We start from the raw sequence: 22,562 nt of genomic DNA, 5'->3' as shown, positions 1-22,562 counted from the left end.
ATCAAGTTTATGCGGTGGTTAGTGTGAATGATAGACATGGCAATATATCTAACTCTTTAGCAAGCTCTCGAGTGGTTGCATACTGATCTTCTTCCGCAACTTCTTGTAGGCAGGCCTCATCAACATCAGTAGGCTGGCCAGAGCACTTTGCTTCTTGAATGTCATAGTTCTTCGCACGATTTGGGGACATTCTATGGCTGAATTTTTGCAACAGAACTGGAAGGAAATGATGGTTTTAATCTGGTAGTGTGATAGTACCTTTTCAGACACCTTGTAATTGATCATAACATTATTTTTAAAAAAATTGCACAACACACTTCTAAAGCAAGTCTCTTTCTTTCATATGGCAAAAATTGTTTTACAAAATATACTTAACTACACCAACGCAAACTTTTAGCACAGACGATATTAGAGATGGCAGGAAAACTTTCATGAAAACCCGATATTTTTAAATATGAGTTGATTATGGCAGGAATATTCTCAAGCAAGTACTCCTAAGGTAGAAAAATACTCAAATATTTTATAGTTATCAGTTGATCTGTAATTCTGCACCACATATTTCAAAAGACCGCTTACAACGTTATTTATGTGACCATTAAACATTTTATATCAAAAATAACCTAAAATTAAAATAAATTCCAATTAAACTACCGTTTTAAGAATTATTTAACCCATGTATGTCAGGTGAGTTACTATTCTTTACTCTTAAAATTACATTTGTAGAATTTAAGTAATGAATGTTATAGTAAAATGCCAATATTTTAGGAGTACTTTTGTAAACATTCTTTCTATGTTCTGATTGTAGATGGATTACATACTAGCATTATTTATATTTTAATTTAATACAGTTGTATACATATTCAGCTGCCTGGAGATCTTTTTTAAAAAGACAAAATGTCTTTTTTAAAAAACAAAATGGTGCCATTACATTCACCTCTCGCCCACCAGCGGCCGAGCGGTAAAGTCGCTGAACACTGGTAGTTCGGTCCGAGGTTCGAATCCCGCGAACGGGCTGGCTGCATGGGTGTTTTCGTGGTTTTCCCCATATGTAATGTGTATACAAGCCAGTTCCCCTTAGAAAGTCCTCCATGAAGGCATCTCTTCCCTTAGGCAGATAGCCCTCGAGGCTTTGCCATAATCACACACACACACACACATTCACTTCTCATTTATGACTCTGGCCGCTCTCTTATATTCACATCTGTTGACAGATTAGTTGTATTATATAAAAAATGTGATATTATGATTACATTTAGAATTTGGTTTTACAAACTTTTTTTTTGGAAATATATATTTTTGGCAGTGCTAATGTAAATTTGCTAATTGGCATTTTAATGATATTCAATTAGGGATTCGGAATCTCTGAGAATTCTTAAAATATTCCTTTGTAATATTGAATGTAATCTTATTTTAGGGGTAATGGGCTGTAGTACACTAAAATATAAGATCGTGCACAGGTAACCAGAAATGATAAATAAAAAAATGATGCCCTATGTCATACAACCTAAATTCTTCAGAGAATTTAAAGAAATGTAAGTGTATTATTTAAAAGGAAGCTTAATTAAAATAATAACGAGTTTATCCTTTTTATCATGTAATGTCAAACAAACTGAATATTACAATAACAAGAAATTAAGCACACTCATTTTCTGGATTTCTCGATATGAGACTATTTCTGTAATAGTATAGTTTGTCACACAAAAGTTATCACATTCTTCCACATGTCGCTTCTGCACTGTAAGTGGTTAACATTCCCAGTTGGAAGATATATGTTTTGAATTTTGGAGGAGTATTAAAATATAGTTGATTTCTTATCTCTGATTCTCTGAAAAAGTATAGACTCTACAGTGAACCCAGATTGAATAGTGTGATAACCCATCACTACCTAGATTTGTTCAAATGAGTCTCGCACCTCTCCACGGTTAAGTGAGGGATCAGCGCCGGACTTAGCATTTTTCCTAGGCGGGGTAAAAACTTAAAACTGCCGCCCTCACTTATCTTCCTTTAAGTTTCTCTAACAAATTTCAATTTTTTTTAATAAACATAGAAATAGGTAGGGTTTGATATAAAATGTAAAATCTATTTTATAGAAAGAAATTCTTTATGTTTTTTTTGTTATAAAAGTACTAACATATAATTGTTTAGTTTCTTTACTTACGGCAAAGCATAAGAGGGCTATCTGCCTAAGAGGAGAGATGCCTTCGCTGAGGGCTTTCGAAGAGTAATTGGCTTGTATGCAAATAACGCATGAGTGAAAGGACGGAATCGCCAATGGAGCTAGCAAATTTGCCGGTATTCCAACCCCTGACCAAACTACCAGTGTTCAGAGTTTACTGCTCAGCCGCTGGAGGCCCGACATACGGTGTATTTAATTATGGCAAAGCACACTAGGGCTGTCTGCCTAAGGGGAGGGATGCCTTCGTGGAGGACTTTCTAAGGGAAACTGGCTCGTATACACGTTACACATGGGGAAAACCACGAAAACACCCATGCAGCCAGCCCGTTCGCGGGATTCGAACCTCGGACCGAACTACAAGTGTTCAGCGACTTTACGCTCGGCCGCAGGTGGACGGAGGCCCGACATACATATTAAAAGTTACACGGATAAAAACCTAGTGAACCCTCCTAATGCAGCTGTATCTCCGGTGCAATGAAGTAATCAAATTTACATTTTTCCTGAAATAGGCATTTTTTTTTAATATTTGCAGCAATAGTTACTCATACTAATAAATGATACTAATAGAAAACGATTCCATACAAAACACTAAAATAGTTCAGAATAGTACAAAAATAGGAATCGCACATTATTAAATAATTAAAAATTTCATGTAAACAAATATAAGCAAATTACAAATCACTGATGCAATGGATTGAATAATTTTATGCCAATTTTTCTATACTAACAGTAACTTTAACCTAGCATTAAAATTCGCAATAACACCTTTATGTAAACTACTCAAGAACTCTATTATCGTCCTCACACAGCTCAATAACATAATAAACCAGCTCGATAACATATATTTATATATTCAAAATATTTACATATTCACACTATTTTTGCACTGTAATAATCAAATTTACATAGAAATTCTCTGAAATATGCAGTTTTGAAATATTTGCAACAATAACTAGCCAAACTAATGGAAAACGATTCAGTCCTAAATACTAAAGCAGTTCAGCATAGTACAAAAAATAGGAATGACACATTACTAATTAATATCTGAAACAAATATATACAAGTTACAAATCACGAATGCAATGGATTCAGTAAGTAACACACCAATTTCTCAAAATTAACATTGATTTTAACCTAGCACTTTAAAATTTCATTCCACTATAATGCCTTTATGTAGACTACTCAAGAACTCTACTATCGTCCTCACACAATCCGATAACAGTATAAATATTTACATGTTCACACAAAAGGAAGAGCTCTTGGTTTGTATGTTATGGCAAAGTACCCGAAGGATATCTGCCTCAGCCAACTTGTTCGCCTGCGAGTGAACCTAGCGTACAGCGGTTTTCAATTCAGTCACTAGTAGGAGCAAATTTGAAGATAACTGGCTCATACTCAAGTGCATATTCACAAAGCCTACAGACCGTTACTTCCACTGTTTGCTCTGATTGCTTGAAACAGAAAACGTAGGGTTATAGAATCTTGTGCTTATCGACTTTTGCTTCATCACCTTTACTATTTGCATATGAGCGTGATGTACCAAAAAGTGTGCGAAAGCTACCGAAGAAACCGCAGCGCAGCGGTAACAAGCACGGAAAAAGTTGTTGGACTTTTAGATCGCCAGTTCTATCCTTTCTAATGACTTTTACAAACTCTGCCCTGCACGAATTTATTTTTAAACTAACTTTATTGAATGACTTTGTCGTTATTTGTCTTTTCACCTTCGGGTGCGGTGTTAAAAATTTAACACCTTTATTTTCTCTATTTTTATTAATGCTAATTTTTCTTATTTTTATTTACTGGTTTGTACTCTTTGTAGAAGGTACCAGTAGCAAGATTACGATCCAAGATCCCGAAAAGCGTTTTAATAGAAATGGCGCATAATTTCAGTTATACTTACTCATAATTTAGGTAAAAAGAATAGGTATATCCGATGCCCTTAAATATTTACAGAATGTTTTCATTTGGTTTATTTTTTAATATTCCTTTATTTGTATAAATTAATGAGCTATGGAAATACACAACAAGCTCTTTTTAACAGAAATTACGAAAAAGTGCATATGCAAGTTTCCATATAAACACTTTTTCTTGCAAAACAATTATCGTACTTTTAATAGTTTAAATTCAAATACAAATAAATTACTAATAAGATAATTAGGTTATTTAAAATATATATTTCACACAATTCTTCTTAACTTTCATTCAAAAAATTAAAAATATCGAATGAAATAAACGCTGTTTTTCCTCACTTTACTGAAAGCCCACAAGGTTTGTTTGGCGTTAATTACCCCGCCTACAGGGCGATAACTCGCCATTTCAAATATAACCGCCAAGCATATGTTTCATCCAATGAGAAATGACCATAGGAGAAATGGTCTGTAGGCTTTGTGAATATGCTACTCACGTTACATATGAGTAAAAGCCACGAAAACTGTCATGCAGCCAAATCATTCTCTTGAATTTGAAACTTCGGTCAAATTACCAATGTTTAATGACTTTACCGCTTGATCGCTGGTGAATGCACAGCTCTTGAAATTAGTCTTATGAGATGCTGTGTGTTGAACAATATATTAAAGAAGATAGAAGGTACAATATTAGTAAATGCAAAAAGTGCGCCGAATATAGATTTACATATCTGGTAAATGAATTACATTTATCTCTATGCAATCATGAAACATTATATCACAAAAATATAAAGGAAGAAGAAAATGTAATCAAAATATTAGGAGCATTTGCTATTATTTCCAGTATGGCTGGAAAGTTTTATAAAAATTGTAAATGAGCTATACTATTAATCACGTTAACTTGTATTATAAATAGCGCCAGTTAGAGATATTATTAGCATAACTCAGCGTCATCTCTCTTTAAAAATAGCTTTATTGAAACCTAAACCTAAACTGAAAAATTAGATGCATACTAACGATTCATCAACATGAAGACATTAGAAACATCTTCTGTTAACTAGAGTTATGATGCAGAACTTTCTAAAAATTATCATTTAAATACAAATTGGATGAATACAATACAACAATATACAAATTCTAATGTATAGCAATAAGGAATATATAATGCAAGTTTAAAAAGAAATGGGTGAACGGGACATTAAAAATTTTAAGCGATGAATTGAAGGAAGTTGGAAAATTTTTGTATAATTATGAACATGTTTCATATGTTCATAATGATTAATTAAACGTTTATGTGTTTAATTAAATTAAACGTGTTTCATTGCATATCGTTGAGAGAAGTATTGGAAAACAAATTTTTTAATATTTCTTATATTTCTTAAAATATGGAGTCTGTGAGAAAGTTATGTAACTTCAAGTTCAGTGATTAAAAATTGGAAAAGTAAATAATGGCTTAATATGACATATATTATAACAATATTTGTATGAATTTAGAACCGTTTAACAAGCCAAATTTTGGGATTCAATGAAAAGACTTTTAAAATCAGATTAGAACTATTTACCTAAAATGTCGAATTTGAAATTTAAGATCTAAGAAAATTCATAAATATTTATCTAAAAAAAAAAACTGCAATACAAATTAATATTAGTACTGTAGTATCTTCTCTTAATTCCGATATTTGATAAGTTGATTTAATATATATAGTAGATATATATATCAATTTCTTGTAGGTTCATTAATTTATCTCGTTTAGATACGTCAAAACTGATATATTAAACATTACCTCCAAAGTGAAGTTAAAAGTGGACAAGTAATGTTAAAACTAAATAGGAGAAAATTCAAATTAAACTCGGTTATTACACTTCTTAAAATTACATCAGTAAATATGAATGGTAATTTTAAGAAACACGATAACTCAGTTTAATTAAAATTTTTTTCCTATTTAGTTTTTGACATTAATTGACCACTTTTAATTTCAAGAATTGGGAGATAATATTTAAGTACATTAACTATCGCTTTGCAAGATTTTAACTACTTAAGTCCCAAATTTCTTCTTTATATAATTGTCAAAAATAACATATAGCAGCTAAATGTTGCAACTTGAAAATTTTTTAATTCCTGTGGAGCATAAACAAGTTCTGACTCATCATTCTTTATTATAAAAATATAATATGAGTATAAAAGAAAGTAATTCGTTCCTAATTCATAGTTTCTTCTTTGTGTGTTACCCTTTCTACATTAAAGTGAGGGACTGAAAAGTTGACCATTGTTAGTTGTCGAGGAGAATTGCATGGAGGTAGGAAATAACCTCCTTTCTTACCTCCTTAGAGAATTGAGGGGGGCTTCAATTAATTCCGAGAAGTTGGTATACGATCGGGCAAGACATTTTGAAGTGAGCTTGCATAAAAGGGGCCTTTTGGGAAGGCAAGCGAACGGTAGTGAAAAATCAAATGAGGTTGGTCAACACCCCCATAGATCTATTATATTTAGGCTGTCTGAGTTGGCAGAGGCGCGAGCCTCGAGGATAGGGTCATTTGACCTTGTCAGTGACGCCTGCACAAAGAATCTGTAAGGAACCTTACAGATTCTTTGGCCTGCAGTTCCTCGATTGTCCTCTCTCTGATCTTATCTTTACAGTCGTATTCGGATGTACTTAGCTTTCTTTTAACTGTTTGTTTCATTAAAATGTTTCTTAGTAATTAATTATAAATATTCTTAAAAGTGGTCTTTAAAATTACTAATATTGTATAAAAAATTAGACAATATTCCAAATACGATCCAGTAACACGCTTGAATTTGCCGCCCGGGGCACAGACCCCGGCTTGCCCCCCCCCTAGATCCGGAACTGGATATAACCATTTGAATAGCATACTGCTTTTATCTAGTCTTCGTTTTTTATATGTTCAGTGTGGCTTGATATACAAAGGTTTCGCTAAGACAGCACTGACATTTCATGCTAAAAGAGCGCGAGGAAATATTTAGAAAAAAGAAATACCATAAGATCGTCCATTGGCCAATACGGCTGTTAAAAAGCAATCAAATTTTTTTATTCTCTGCAACCAAAATTATTCAGAAGATATAATCCAATTTTAATCCGTTTTTGCCTTCAGCTTAAAATTTTTTTTCCATAGTTGCTTTCACATTTTATCGATAGATGGCGCCAGTGGCTTGGTTTCCTCAACGAACTCGAGAATTTTTATTTGATATTTATGTTCAGCTATTTTTATTAATCTTGGAAATGCTGCATTTGTTCATAATTATCAATTGGATACATTACAAATCAAAAGTATTTTCTATTATATCAGTTAGCATAAGAATTGAAAAATCAGTTAAATATATAAAAGTTTGGAATAAAAATATATGGAGTTTGTAAGAAAGTTAAATAGTTTTAAAATAATCTCAATTATAAAAAAAAAAAAAAAAAAAATGGAAAAACACCAATATTGGTGTAAATTTTGAATTGTTAAACAAACTTTTGAAACTAAATTAGAATCATTAACTTAAAATGATTAATTTGAAAAAATGTTAAAACCATTATAATATCTAAGAAGCTTTGATAATATTCATCTAGACAAGAACAATATTATAAAATGGATATCAGTATCTTCTCTTAAATCTAATAATATATACATATCATTTTTATATATGTTAACTGATATATATTTCAGTAGCCAAAAAACTACGGAAGATTTGTAACAAGGTTTTAATCCATGAATAACATTAAAAAATTTACGATTCTTTCAACTATTATAAATTTATTATAGGAATATTCTATAATCTACGTAAAAATTATTACATACTTTAAAATAACACAAGTAAATATTATCATTAGTTTAGAAATTTAAAATATTTCATCATCACTATTTAAGTGAAAATTATATTTAATTCTGTATTACCTATACTATATTGCAAAATTAAATTCTGATGTTAGCAATTCTAGTGCTGTAATTAGAATTTTTTAATTCAAAACATAATTTGCTACATTAAAGTAAGCACTAAAGTATTAAAAAAAAAAAAAAAAAAAAAAAAACAGGTGCTATTTTAAAAAGAAGGGGTACAAGTTATAGAAATCAGTTTATAAACGGATTCAAAAGGCTGGAAAGAAGAGTTACATTCTCCTTTAAAAAATTTGTTGTTTCTTCTGGCGCCATCTAGGATCAGCCTAAAGAACTAGAAGTTAAATTTCCATTAATTCTGAAATTTCTGGGAAGATGTCTCTGGATATGGATATGGATATGGATAGGGAATAGTGCTTAATTTCTAAAATTAGAAGCGCCAGAGCTATGGAAAATTGTTAGGAAAGAGGAACAAAAATAAATGAACAAATAACCAGGAAAATTGTAAACTAAATAATAATTAAAATAATAAAAGATTAATAAATTATTAAATTAAATGTAAATAGTCAAGTAATAAAATACTGGATGTCGTCTTATTTGGTGCTTCTGCTGGAATTATAGTTTCACTCAAAAATTAAGAAATAATCGATCTCCAGTTGAAATTAAACATTAAATATATAGTATAACTGTAGTACATCAAGGGATGACACAACGATAATTCATTTTAAAACATGTTAATTGCAGAAATTCAAATAGGTAAAGCGTCACTAAAGAAAACAGAGAGAGTACTATAAACCGTTACAGAATATGGAAAAAATTTTAACGGAGGATGTGTAGATACGAAAACAAGAAGGGAAGAGTACAACGCTTCCTGATCACTGTTTTCAATACCTGCAATTAATTAATATGAAATAAGTTTCAGTGCCAAATTCTATTGATTATTAGTCCAAAGGGAGAATGTCGCTGAGAGAATATTATTATTATTTTCGTTTTGCGATTTTGAGTCAAATCACTCTGAATGACCGTTTCCCTTTTCAGATTGTTGCCACCAAATATTATCGCCCTGTATTATATTTGAAAAAATTAATTAATGAAGAATCTGCATAAATGTATGTCTGTTTCTCGCATTGTGATAAAACAGCGGTACCTAGAGCCGTCGAATTTTGAATGACGTAATATCCTACTGCCAATATAGGAAGCCCAAATTTGAAATATGGAATTTGCTCATCGATTACATATTTTGTAAAACGTTAACGAATTCTTGATTAACAAACTCCAGGATCTCAACGCGAGCTATGCCAACGTTATACAGAAAAACATTTTTATCTCCAGCGCGGGAGACTGTGTATCGGAAATTCTAAAGATATGCTCAATTTAAAATTATTTTGCTATACTGCTCTTGAACTGAATTTTATGGTTTAAGTGCGAAGAACATGATATTTAATATATAAAGGTAACACACAAAATGTTATTTTGTAACTCATCTTTTGCGTTAATGAGTTGATATATTAATACTTTAAAAATTTTTCCGATCTTCTTTGAAGTTTTAACAATTTGTTGGTTCGAAAATTCGAACATGCTATTCTAAAATTGCATTCCAATAATTTACAGTAATAATAAAGAAAGGATTAATGTAAATATATTTTGTAATGTTCTTGATTGTGTAAATACAGGTTTGCAACATTAGCTACAACAGATATCATTTGGGTCTCATTTTCGTGTCCGCCGAAAGAGTTAAGGGAGGACGGTGGGGCGATGATTCTGCCAGAACCTCGCTTAACGTGTCGTCAGTCAATTTTAATAAGGCAAAATCCAGCGTGCACTCCCTTTTGGTAGTGTCAATGTATTTAAAACATAATTAATTCCTAAACTGATTGATCAGAACTTAAAATTCCAAGTGTTTCAAAACGTTAAATTTCGAGGCATTTTGTGTATAAATTTTAAACTGAAAAATTATTACATTTAAGTAACAATAACATTTGGAGAAAACTCCTTGAAACACAATCTTCTTTTTTTTTTTTTTTTTAGCCCAAAGGGGCAATTTTCCCAGAAGAGCTATTAATTTCATTTTGACATTTCCCTTTTCAGATTGTTGCCACCAAATGTTAGAGACCTGCATTATATTTAAAGAAATTAAATAATGAAGAATCTGCATGAATGTATGTATGTTTCCCGCATTGTGAAACAAACAACAGTACCTAGAGCCATCCAATTTTGAATAAGGTAGTCCTCTAACCGAATATGGGCACTTGGAAGCTCGAATTTTGAAGTTCGAATTTGTGTTATTACCTATTTCACATTTTGTAAAACTTTAACGAATTTCAAAGCGAGCAATGGCAACGCTGTACAGAAAAAAAAAAAAAAAAAAACCCGGCGCGCGAGACTGTGTATCGGAAATTCTAAAGGTATGCTCTTTTTAAATTATTTTGTGATATTTCTGTAGAATTGAATTTTATGGTTTAAGTGCCAAGAACATGATATTTAATAAGTAAAGGTAACACGCAAAACGTTAATAGAAGCACCTTCGAGCGTAATATAAAATCCGAAAGCTTTCAGATTTTTATTTATTTATTTAAATATATATATATATATATAAATTGAACGATTTTCGGCTTCTATGGAACACTTTATCGCAGTACGAGTAAATTTACAGAGAAATTTTAACGTTTCAAAATGCCATTGCGACGCAGCTCGAGTCCAAATAGTTGCTTAATGAAGATTAAAAACCCACAGATTAAATCCTGCCCTTTAAATATTCAACAAAATGTCAACCCTTTAAAATATAACAAAAGTCACTAAGAATAGAAGAATTCCGTCTGATGATACTTCTGAATAATCTGCATAATCATTAAAAAATTTTAATTTCATGGCATATTAGTAGTTTTATGAATTTTATGGAATATATAGTTTGAGAAACAGCGTTTTTAGTATTATTTATCACTTTCAAGTTTTCAAAGAACATAGCTATTTCATCAAATGTATCCATAATCATTCCGTTCCCCTACAAGGAGAGATTTTTTTACTTCCTTGTACGAAGTAAAAAGGAAGTACTGTAATCGCGAAAAGTTTCAGGCAGCATATTTCAACGAAGATATCCATTTTGACCGCTATCGAATGCAATTTAACGATGTTTTGTGTGATATCTGTACGTAAGGACAGAATAAAATACACTTTTCCTTCAAAAAAAAAATATAAAACTGCTTTAAAATTAATTCTGAAGAGAATTTTTCGTGGCGTCTGTACGAACGTAGGTACGTACGTGCGTGCGTACGTACGTACGTATCTCTAACTCAAAAACGAGTAGCCTCAGAACGTTGAAATTTTGTATATAGGACTGCTATAACATGTAGATGTGCACCTCGTATTTTGGTTTCAATCGGCCTCGCCAAACGTATATATTTATAAATATATCCACTCTGTTAACCGTCTCAGTGATCTCAGTTTCTTTACTCTTATATGTTGGTAAATTGTACATTTTTTGCTTTAAAAATGATTGAATTATGTTGTTTTTATCTTCCGGTTAAGGTTTTTATGCCTTTCGTAAATCTGTATGCAATATTTTTAGAATTATCAACAATTTTAAAATTGTTTAAATATCGCTAAGCCTAATAACTTTTTTTGATGGCAGACATTGCTTGTTTACATTTGAAACAGCACAGTAGTGAATTTGTTGCCAATCTAGAGAAACGTAGTTTCGCAACAACAAAGATAAAACGCCTTCATTTATTATTACGATTTAAATCATGCTTAATGCTTTCTGAATTTTTTCGAGGAAATAAGTGTGTAAGATTTACTTCGTAATTTTCAATACAGATATTTTGAGTTTTTATTTATTTTTGCCTTGTCGCGAAGTGAGAACTAAATAAATTAAATGAGAAATACTCAATCGTCTGTGAAAAACCGTTTCGTTTTTGTTTTGTTTGCTTAATTTCTTTTATACATCGTTCTAGCTTTATTATAGTATTTGAATAGAATATGTGGCAACGATTAGATAATTCTATTCTTTAAATAATATAAATTTTGTGCATTATGAGTTATAATATGAATGAAATACATAAGTTAACTGTTAAATAATAATTACATTATATAACCGTTAACTTAGTTTCCGTTGTATAATTATTATATAAGTTAACTGTTATATAATTATTAATACTGTTAAGTGTATCTAGCGCCAGAGTGTCGCTATGGTAAACAAATACTATAGTGAATTTTAAAGAATTCATTGTGGTTTATGCGCTGCCGGCGAAGTAGATTTAATTCAATCCAATAAGTTTAAATGAAATGCAAGAAAAAATGCGTATAATTTTATATTCCAATTTAATATTCCAATACAAGGAAGTCATGTGGTGTACACATCAGATTTTTTTTACTCTGGTTAGCTAAGAATTATGAGATATTATGGAATGCTTCCTCAATCGCTTGGGGGCACACATCGCAATCATTAACCGAATCAACTTTCGTAAATTAACTCCAGTTAGACTGATTTTGATTTGTTTTGTTTGTAGAACATTCATCTATTTTCATTAACGAGCCATTTTACACTCATTGCCATAAAAATTTGTGCACCAAGAAAGAGTTGTCAGAATGAAATGAAATTTTACATATTTAAGTACTACTTTGATATAAGTAAGTGATTATAAAATCAAAGAAAAAAGGATCATTTATTGCAGCAAAAAAGTACACACGAATGGAAGTTTTTGTATACTATTGGACTACCTCTAGCGCGAATATACGATGCGATACGAGCGGGCATTGAGGCATACAAATTCCGTATGGTATCCTGACACATCTCGTTCCACAGTTCCAGTAAACGCGACTCTGGTTCGGCCAATCTCGTAGGCTGTTCAACTTGCCGTCCCAAATGATCTCAGATATACTCGATGGTGATAAATCTGGGGATCGAGCAGGCCAGGTTTGAGTGTTAATGTGGCGGAAGCAGTCTTGTGAGATCCAATATTGCTTATTTCATTGTAATTTTGTTATATGTAATAAATTTTTTTAAGGGGTATCAGAAACCCCTATACCGACAATGTTAAATTGGCTATTTTCGATGTACCTTTTCTCAAAATCTGCTGTAGATACAAGCTTGAAATTTTTTATGTAATTAAAGTATACCTATCTGATTATACGGAAATGAGCTTTTGAAGCATTTTGAATTTTAGAGTAAATTACAAAGTAGTTTGTTAGGCATAGTAAAATTTAGCACTTTTCTCACACAACAAAATTGAAACACATTTTTTTTTCTAAGTTTATTACAAAAAAACCTCATTTCAGTAAATATTAGGGAACCTAATAAATAAGCCATAAAAAGTTTAGATACCTGTGAGCAGTAGTTCCTGAGAAAAGGTACATCGAGTATAAAAATATCACGTTTGGAGAAAGTCGCTTTTTTATGTAAAAATCTTCATTGATCAAACCAGTAGATGGCAAATTTAAACTAGATTTTTTTTTTACAGTTCTAACTTTCATAGAGATTAAAGAATGGTATTTTTAGAAAGATAAAAGTGTAGAGAATTTGAAAATGCAAAAATCCGAAATCACCATTTTTTTGAAGATTTTCGGGTTCCAACACCCCTTAAAATTTTATTTATTTATTTTTTTTTTGATGAAGTTCTTCTGTAGAGTAAAATTCTGCGCAGTTTTTAAATTTAACGTTTGTTGGTGCCTTCAGGCACTTTTCCGGTACATTTAAAAGCCGGACGAAGGCTGGCAGCGTAGCTGCTAGTTGCTTTATAAAATTCAGTATGAATAAAATATCCAGTTGTTATCAATTGACTATAAGTTGCTAACAAATGCAACTTTAATTTGGAATAAGAGAATCTATTTTCCAAAAGAGTTTCAATAGATTATTTAGTATAAAAGTGGGGTTTTTCGAAATGTCTTATCTACGATTCGGAGTCTGCATGTCTCCCAGGGATGACAGGCAATTTTTAAGGAAGATTCGAAAGAGACGAATGGAAAGATAAATTGATCGCCTATCACCGCTTATCAATCACAGAATTGCCTATGGTCTCAACAATAGCTCTAAACTCTAACGGCTCCAAGGGCGAAATACTTTTAAAAGCTTATTGAATTTCTTTCGAAAGCCTTCACTTCCAATTAGTTTCGGATTTTCTCGGAGCTTCCTTATTGTAGTGGAAACATGAACGCATGTGAAATATGAGTAAGTGAAACAAAACGGTTAGACATGCAAGCCGAATTTCCTATTTAAACAATTCTGGTGGTAAAATTTATTAAATTAAGTAAGAACAATACATAGCCATCATAAATAGATTGACGGGCTGCCATTAGACCTCTGGGATTGTAAGGTACCAGAACTGGACGCAGACGACCAGCCTAACCAAACAAGTTGGTATTACGGTCACAACAAGCCACGCTCATGAAATTCTAAGGTATGTTCTCCTTTTTACTTCCTTGTACGAAGTAAAAAGGAAGTATTGTAATCGCGAAAAGCTTCAGGCAGCATATTTCAACGAAAATATCCATTTTGACCGCTTTCGAATGCAATTTAACGATGTTTCTGGGTGATATCTGTACGTAAGGGCAGAATAAAAGACTCTTTTCCTTCAAAAAAAAAATTAAAAAAACGGCTTTAAAATGAATTCTGAAGAGAATTTTGCGTGGCGTCTGTACGAACGTATGTACGTACGTATCTCGCATAACTTAAAAACGAGTAGCCTCATAACGTTGAAATTTTGTGTATATGACTACTATAACATGTAGATGTGCACCTCGCATTTTGGTGGCAATCGGCCGCGCCAAACGTATATAAATATATTTATATATATATCCACTCTGTTACTCGGCTCAGTGATCTCAGTTTCTTTACTCTTATATGTTTGTAAATTGTAGATTTTTTGGTTTAAAAGAGATTTAATTATGTTGTTCTTATCTTCCGGTTAAGGTTTTTATGCCTTTAGTAAATCTGTATGCAATATTTTTAGAATTATCAACAATTTTAAAGTCGTTTAAGTTTTAAATTAACTTAAATTAACTTAATTAACTTAATTAAGTTAACTAATTAACTTAATTAGTTAACTTTTAAATTAACTTAATTAGTTTAAGTTTTTTAAAGCCGCTAAGCATAATAATTTTTTTTTGATCGTGGCATTTGCCTGTTTACATTTGAAACAGTAGCTAGTGGATTTGTTGCCAATATAGAGAAACTTAGCTTCGCAACAACAAAGATAACGCCTTCATTGATTATTGCGAATTAAATCATGCTTACTCCTTTCTGGAATTTTTTCGAGGAAATAAGTGTTTGAGATTTACTTCGTAATTTTTAATACAGATATTTTGAGTTTTTATGTATTTTTGCCTTGTCGCGAAGTGAGAAATGGATGAGTGAGAAACATTTGAGATTCAATTTTTTCGGTTTTGTATGAATTCTAATGTAATGAAAATTTGTTTCTTTTTTTTCGGTTTTTAATCTCAAATGAACCAGGAGAATGAAACACGTTTTCGAAGCATATACCAATCAACTCTTATGAAGCTTTAATTCATTTTCTCCTGATAAGTTCTGAATTGAGTTTTAGTAAAAGAAATTAATTTTTATATTTCTATTGTCTTGTATATTTTTTTCCCTTTTGAATTTTCAGTTTTTGAATTTGTATACTTTAATTCTTTTGTTTTAATTTTGAATTTTTAGATATTGTGTTAAACCTCTTATACAAGGATGCAATTATTAATATTTTTAAGGAATTGCCTGCTTTGTCACCAGTTGACTTTTACTTTAGATGCTTTAAGTTTATGATTAAAATATATATAAGTTCTTTTTCCCAATTTCACAATTATAGGCACGCATCTCATACCCTAAGACTGTGCACCTGCTTTTTACCCATAATACATCCGCTTGATGACTGTATCTTTTTCATTGCTTTATTTATCTCTGTATATTCCATTTCCCATATTACCTTTTTCATTGATTCTTCCTTCTAAGATACAAACAACAAAGTAAAATTCTTCGACGAAATCCGCGTTTGTTATAAACCTCGTTCTCTAACTTTGGTTCAGCCACTTGATGACAAATAAATTTAATTCCAAACTTGCATAATTTAGAAATTTACAGGTGTTTCACCTGATTATCTCTCTCGATAAAAGCTCGTCTCCAGGAAATCATCGACGATGATGAAGCAATTTTCGCACGAATTCAAATAAACGGATACAGCTGTATTCGACAAAATAAACGCAAATTTCGCACAATTTTGAAATTCGGGGAATGTGCTATACTTGCAAAAAACTCCCTATGTTTATCACATTTAAAAGGATGCCAGATGAAAAAATATAATAGAATTTTTACTATGAAGATTTATAGAATTATCTTTCCAAGCATAGTTTTAATCCTTCATTTAGCCATAGAATATGGTATAATTTAGCATAGCCCATTTCATTAGACAATTAACATTTTCTGCATCCTGTACATACATAACTTTGTATTTGTATACGAAACCTTTTGGCCGTTAGAAATAATTTTAATAATAACTGCTGGCCATTCGAAACGTAAAACAATGAAGGAAGCATTAAATAGGCTTAAAATTTGCATCCTGAATGTACTTAATAGGACATAAAAATGCATTGCATTGCAATGCTTATGCAAATAATTAGCTCCTTATAAGGAAGCGCGCACAACTGAACGTCAGCTTCTTTACTTGAAAAAAGCAGCTATCATTATCCCTTTCAATCCCAATGGGTTATATAAGTCCCAGTAAATGTTTAAAGAAGCCTAGAGGGAATTACACGCATCAATTTACTTGGTAGTTGATGTACCATTGGTATTAGACATCATTTCTAACATCCCCACACACAACTGTACATGTTAGACCGTTTACTACCACTTCAATATGGTATCACTTACAATATGGTAGACTACCGCTACAGTATGGTACCATACCGCTACGATATGGTAGACCATCATCAAGTTGTTGAATATAGGAGATCACTTACCCATCGAAGGGCCCACTAGAAGGAGGTGTTACAGTTGTACCAAGAAAAAAGCACTAAAAGAATTTGTGTGGCATGCAATCTACCACTATGCAAAAACTGTTTGACTTCTTGGCACACATAAGTTATGAAACTAAAAATAGTTTCTTTTGATTTTTACTTCCTTGTACGAAGTAAAAAGGAAGTATTGTAATCGCGAAAAGCTTCAGGCAGCATATTTCAACGAAAATATCCACTTTGACCGCTTTCGAATGCAATTGAACGATGTTTTTGCGTGATATCTTTAGGTAAGGACAGAATAAAACACTCTTTTCCTCCCCCCCCAAAAAAAAACTAAAAAACTGCTTTAAAATGAATTCTGAAGAGAATTTTTCATGGCGTCTGTACGAACGTACGTACGTACGTGCGTACGTACGTATCTCGCATAACTCAAAAACGAGTAGCCTTAGAACGTTGAAATTTTGTATATAAGACTACTATAACATGTAGATGTGCACCTCGTATTTTGGTTTCAATCGGCGCGCCAAACGTATATAAATATATTTATATATATATATCCACTCTGTTACCCGGCTCGGTGATCTCAGTTTCTTTACTCTTATATGTTGGTAAATTGTACATTTTTTGCTTTAAAAATGATTGAATTATGTTGTTCTTATCTTCCGGTTAAGGTTTTTATGATTTTAGTAAACCTGTATGCAATATTTTTAGAATTATCAACAATTTTAAAATTGTTTAATTGCCGCTATGCCTAATTTGATGGCGGCCATTGCTGTTGTTTACATTTGAAACAGGAGACTAGTGGATTTGTTGCCAATCTAGAGAAACTTAGCTTCGCAACAACAAAGATAACGCCTTCATTTATTATTTAAATCATGCTTAATCCTTTCTGGAATTTTTTTGAGGAAATAAGCGTTTAAGATTTACTTCGTAATTTTTAATACAGATATTTTGAGTTTTTATGTATTTTTGCCTTGTCGCGAAGTGAGAACTGAATTAATTGAATGAGAAATACTCAATCGTCTGTAGAAAACTGTTTCTTTTTTGTTTTGTTTGCTTAATTTCTTTTATACATCATTCTAACTTTAGTATAGTATTTGAATAGAACATGTGGCAACGATTAGATAATTCTTTAAATGATATAAATTTTGTGCATTCTGAGTTATAATATGAACGAAATATAATACTGTTAAGTGAATCTAGCGCCAGAGTGTCGCTATGGTAAACAAAGTGAATTTTAAGGAATGCATTTATTCTATTGTGGTTTATGCGCTGTCGGCGAAGTAGGTTTAATTCAATCTAATAAGTTTAAATAAAATGCAAGAAAAAATGCGTATAATTTAATATTCCGTACAAGGAAGTCAAGTGGTGTACACATCAGATTTTTTTCTTTTATGTGTCGACAGTTTAGTACTAACGGTACACATGTGTCCTACACCATTACCACCCAGTGGAACATATTTGTCCCAGGCCCTTGGAATCCCCGTTTTCAAAATAAAATGTTTAAAATGACATTTTTCAATTCTTTGCAATAATTACCAAAAGTACATAAAAAAAATCAAGTCGGTTGAAATAAATAGATAAATTGGGACTGAAAGGGTTTTAAGATGAGCGCGCCCTTATATAAGTCCGATTTTAGTTTCGATTTTTCCAATTAATTAATTAATCGCGAATGAAATAAATCTTGGGCGCCTTTATGAAAGACACTGGGTTTGCATAAAGGCGTCCATACCTTTCTGTAGGAAACCGGATTGGTATAAGGGTGTTGACGTTTCCACCAACGAAAACAATTTTTTGGGCTGTGCGTTTTGAAAGGAGACTCAAATATTTAAGTAGATTAAACCTTATTTTCATCGACTGCGCATTCTATCAAATATTCAAGTTTTATACGTTCTACCTCATGCTTAATCTGATTTTTGGGGGCTATAAATGTATAGTCAGTCAAAGACGGACACAAAAAAAAAAAAAAAAAAAAAAAAAATTGGTGTGGACACCACATGATTTCCTTGTGTAGCTTATTAAATCATACACATCTTTTGCTGCATTTTATTTAAACTTATTACGTTCAAATTTAATTGGAGGTGTTTAGATTAAGTGGCATTATGTTTACATACAGTTTTAATTGTGGCCGAGAATTAAGCAGGCGATTTTTAATCTTACGTTATTTAGTATCAAAGCTTTGTTCCAAATGGTCTGTAAAGCAAGATCTTTCACAGGTTAATAACTACACTCATGTTCATATATTAAGGATAATTTGGAGTCACGCGGAAATCGAATTCTAAAATAAATATATCACCTGTAAAATCACTACACACATCTTCAAGAATCATATGCAAATTTCAGGAAGTAACCAGGTGACACCGATGGTACGTCACAATGACGAGAGTGATATATAAAGAATACAGGCAAAGAAGTAAAATTGTTCGCAGGCGCTTTATAAGCATTTCAGTGCAATAACCGAATAGTTATGACACAAAGGACGGATTTGGATGATTTTTTACGTGGTAGAATTATCGGCCGTCTGGAATGTGGGCGTACCCGACTGGAAGTATCAGACGAACTTGGAAGTGCCCAGAGTGTCATCTCCAGGCTTTGGCAACGATTCCAAGATGATGGTAATGTGAGTAGACGTTACAGCACAGGTCGCCCCAGAGTTACAACGCCGAATGAGGACCGGTATTTGGCAGTTACTGCCAAAAGTAACAGGCGGAGCACAGCCTCAGACCTGTCTCGTCAGCTCTCTTCAGCCACTGGTACGACAATTTCAAGGCAGACCGTGTACAGACGCTTAGGGCAGATTGGTCTATATGCTCGTAAACCTGTCAGATGCGTTCCACTTACTGCAACTCACTGTCGCCTGCGTTTAGCCTAGAGTGGAGAGCATGCATTGTGGACTTCGCAACAGTGGGCTTGTGTGACGTTTTCCGACGAGTCCAGGTTTAGCTTGCAGTCTGGCTCTCGCCGGACATTCATATGGAGAGCTCCAGGTACCCGTTACCACCAAGAAAACATCATTGAACGACACCGTTACGGTGGTGCAGGAGTGCTCGTTTGGGGTGGAATTATTCTGGGTTCCAGAACTGACCTGCATGTTCAGATTGGAACCATGACAAGCCAAATCTATCGGGACGTCATTCTGGAACAACACGTACGTTTGTTTCGGGGCGCCATGGGCGCACAATTTGTGTTTATGGATGACAACGCCTGTCCTCACCGTGCAAACATCGTAAGCGAATGCCTTCAATTGGAGGATATCACCCGTATGGACTGGCCAGCATTCTCACCGGACTTGAATCCAGTGGAGCACGTGTGGGACATGCCTGGCCGACGAGTTGCAGCCCGTGAACCTCCTCCTACATGTCTACCGGAACTTCGGATAGCATTGCTTTTTGAGTGGTGTAATATCCCCCAAGATCAGATCGATAATTTGATACTCAGCATGCCTAGGCATTGTACGGACTGTATTGCGTCTTCTGTGAGACATACAATGTATTAACAATCATACCAACCATGTAATATTGGTTTTTTGTAAATACGTTTTTTTTTTTGTAATTTGCTCCAGAGAGAAAAAATGGCTATTTTTTTAATAATATCAAACATATAGCATCTTTTTTTGCTCTTTGCCTTTTGTTTAATAAATAAGCTTTACAAATAAGTCAAATTTGTTTTGCTTCTAACTCTTCCTTTGCTTGATTTTGCATTATCCTTAATTTATGGACATGAGTGTATTTTGCAAAGCTGCTCTATCCCGAAAATAAGCAAGTGTACTCATAACCGGGTATCCGGGCGTTCTCCGCATTTATCTCCTTGCGATTATTTTCGCTTCCCAAAAAGTGAAGTGTTTTCTTCCAAAGGAAAGTTTTTTTTGGGAGAGATAAAAGGAATGTGATATTCTATTCTTAGAGTTGTGCCATGAACAGACATCTACAAGCCTATTCTTTAATTACCTGTCGTATTTGCATTACGACAGGAAGTTGCATCAATGTAAACTCTGCAATATTTCTATTTTTTTAATGCATTCTGATTACTTAATTGGCATACAGTGAATTTACACTAAAACTTCGATTCCTTGAACTACAGTTAGTTGATATTTTTGACTCAATGTGTGTTGGAATTAGGAATTCGAAGGTAAGTCAAAGTGAATATTGAGACATACTATTTGAAACATGCTAACTCAAAATCGAATTCTTAATACTTATTTTCTGAGGCAAAAGCTGGTGAACATTATGTTTTTTTAGCCTTTTTTTAAGTTGCAAATCTTAGTTTATTATTTTGTTTACTATTGCTACAGATGCATTTAAAGACTTTACAATTGATTTCTTCTTTGGTGGATTTTCTCTTGTTACCAAAGATTTAACTTTAGAAACAATAGAAACAGTACGTACCTATTCGAGTATTCGTTTGGAGTCTTCTTTCCATGTAGAAGTAATGAGTGAACAGTTTTTCCCTTTGCTGTTAATTACATTAATTATTTTGCAGTTAGAAATTTTAACACCATTTCACAATGTTCTTGAATTACGGAATAGGAATATTTTTCTTCGAATAGTGCAAAAACATTTCCTTCCATCCACAGGTTGTTTATATGCGACATTTTGAAAGAAGAATAAACTTCAAAGTTGCAGACGATACTTCTTATTTCAAATAAAAAGCTGTTGCTAGAAATTTTTATTCCAAAGCATTTGCTTTTTAATTTTTTTTTTTTTTTTTTTTTGCCGAAATCATTCTAAAAATGCGCAAACACCCTCTGTACTCCTAGCTCTATGCTTTGAGATTAACTTTTCTTCAAAGTTTCTAACGGTTATATTTTTCTTGGGGAGGGGGAGGATTAAATAGATAATAGGGTTAAGCTAATTTTTTTTGCATTTTTCTGTAATTAAGACGTAATTCATTGATTTTAAATCTAGAAATCTTATTATTATTTTCAGTTTCAGAATGATTGTGTAAATATATGTACGAATTTTTAGAATTTCCTTAGAGTTTTTAGTATTTAACCTTTTTTACATAGTCTTTCTACATCGTATAAGAATTTAAGATAATTAGGAGTTATCATTATTTTCAAACATTTTGGCATCAGTTTTAATGTTTTCTGAAAACGTAGGGGGCTTATTCTTGATTTTCGAAAGATACTTAAATTCAATAACTGAAGTTACTTTTGGTTATCAAGAAATAACAGGAACATTTGTGAAAACCTGGTGTAAGTTGGTGGAATAATTTCAAATTAAACGCTCTCTTACGGCAGTCTAATCTGAATTTTTTTAATTGACTGCATCATTATCCAAAGGACGCTAGCCCAGAAAGGCTATTCACTTTTCAAATTGTTGCCACCAAATATTATCGCCCTGTGTTATATTTAAAGAAATTGAATAATGAAGAATCTGCATAAATGTACGTATGTTTCTCTCATTGTGATGAAACAACAGTACCTAGATCCATCCAATTTTGAATAACATACGTTTCCAACCCGAATATGGGCATTTGGAAGCCCCAATTTAGAATTTGGAATGTGTTTTATTATCTATTTCATATTATGTGAAACTTTAATGAATTTTTGTTTAACAAACTTAACGATTTCGAAGAGAACAATGGGAACACTGTAACGGAAGGAGGAAAAAAAAAAAAAAAAAAAAAAAAAAAAAAAAAAAAAAAAATTGATCTCCAGCCGTCGAGACTCTATTGAAAATTCTAAAGATATGCTCATTTTAAAA

At 32.4% G+C, this 22,562-nt stretch overlaps 1 long non-coding RNA gene across 2 annotated transcripts in view; it reads right to left on the bottom strand.

Moving 5' to 3' along the window:
• The window catches only part of LOC146997057 (uncharacterized), a 103,558-nt gene that overhangs the window by 4,338 nt on the left and 76,658 nt on the right, over positions 1 to 22,562 (bottom strand). The window lies entirely within an intron of this gene.

The sequence above is a fragment of the Stegodyphus dumicola genome, chromosome 5 (assembly GCF_044657685.1).
Source record: "Stegodyphus dumicola isolate Sdum_Otavi_A_Nest chromosome 5, ASM4465768v1".
Classification (NCBI taxonomy): domain Eukaryota; kingdom Metazoa; phylum Arthropoda; class Arachnida; order Araneae; family Eresidae; genus Stegodyphus; species Stegodyphus dumicola.
The sequence above is the reverse complement of the archived record's forward strand: the minus strand, read 5'-3'. Positions and strand labels throughout refer to the sequence as shown.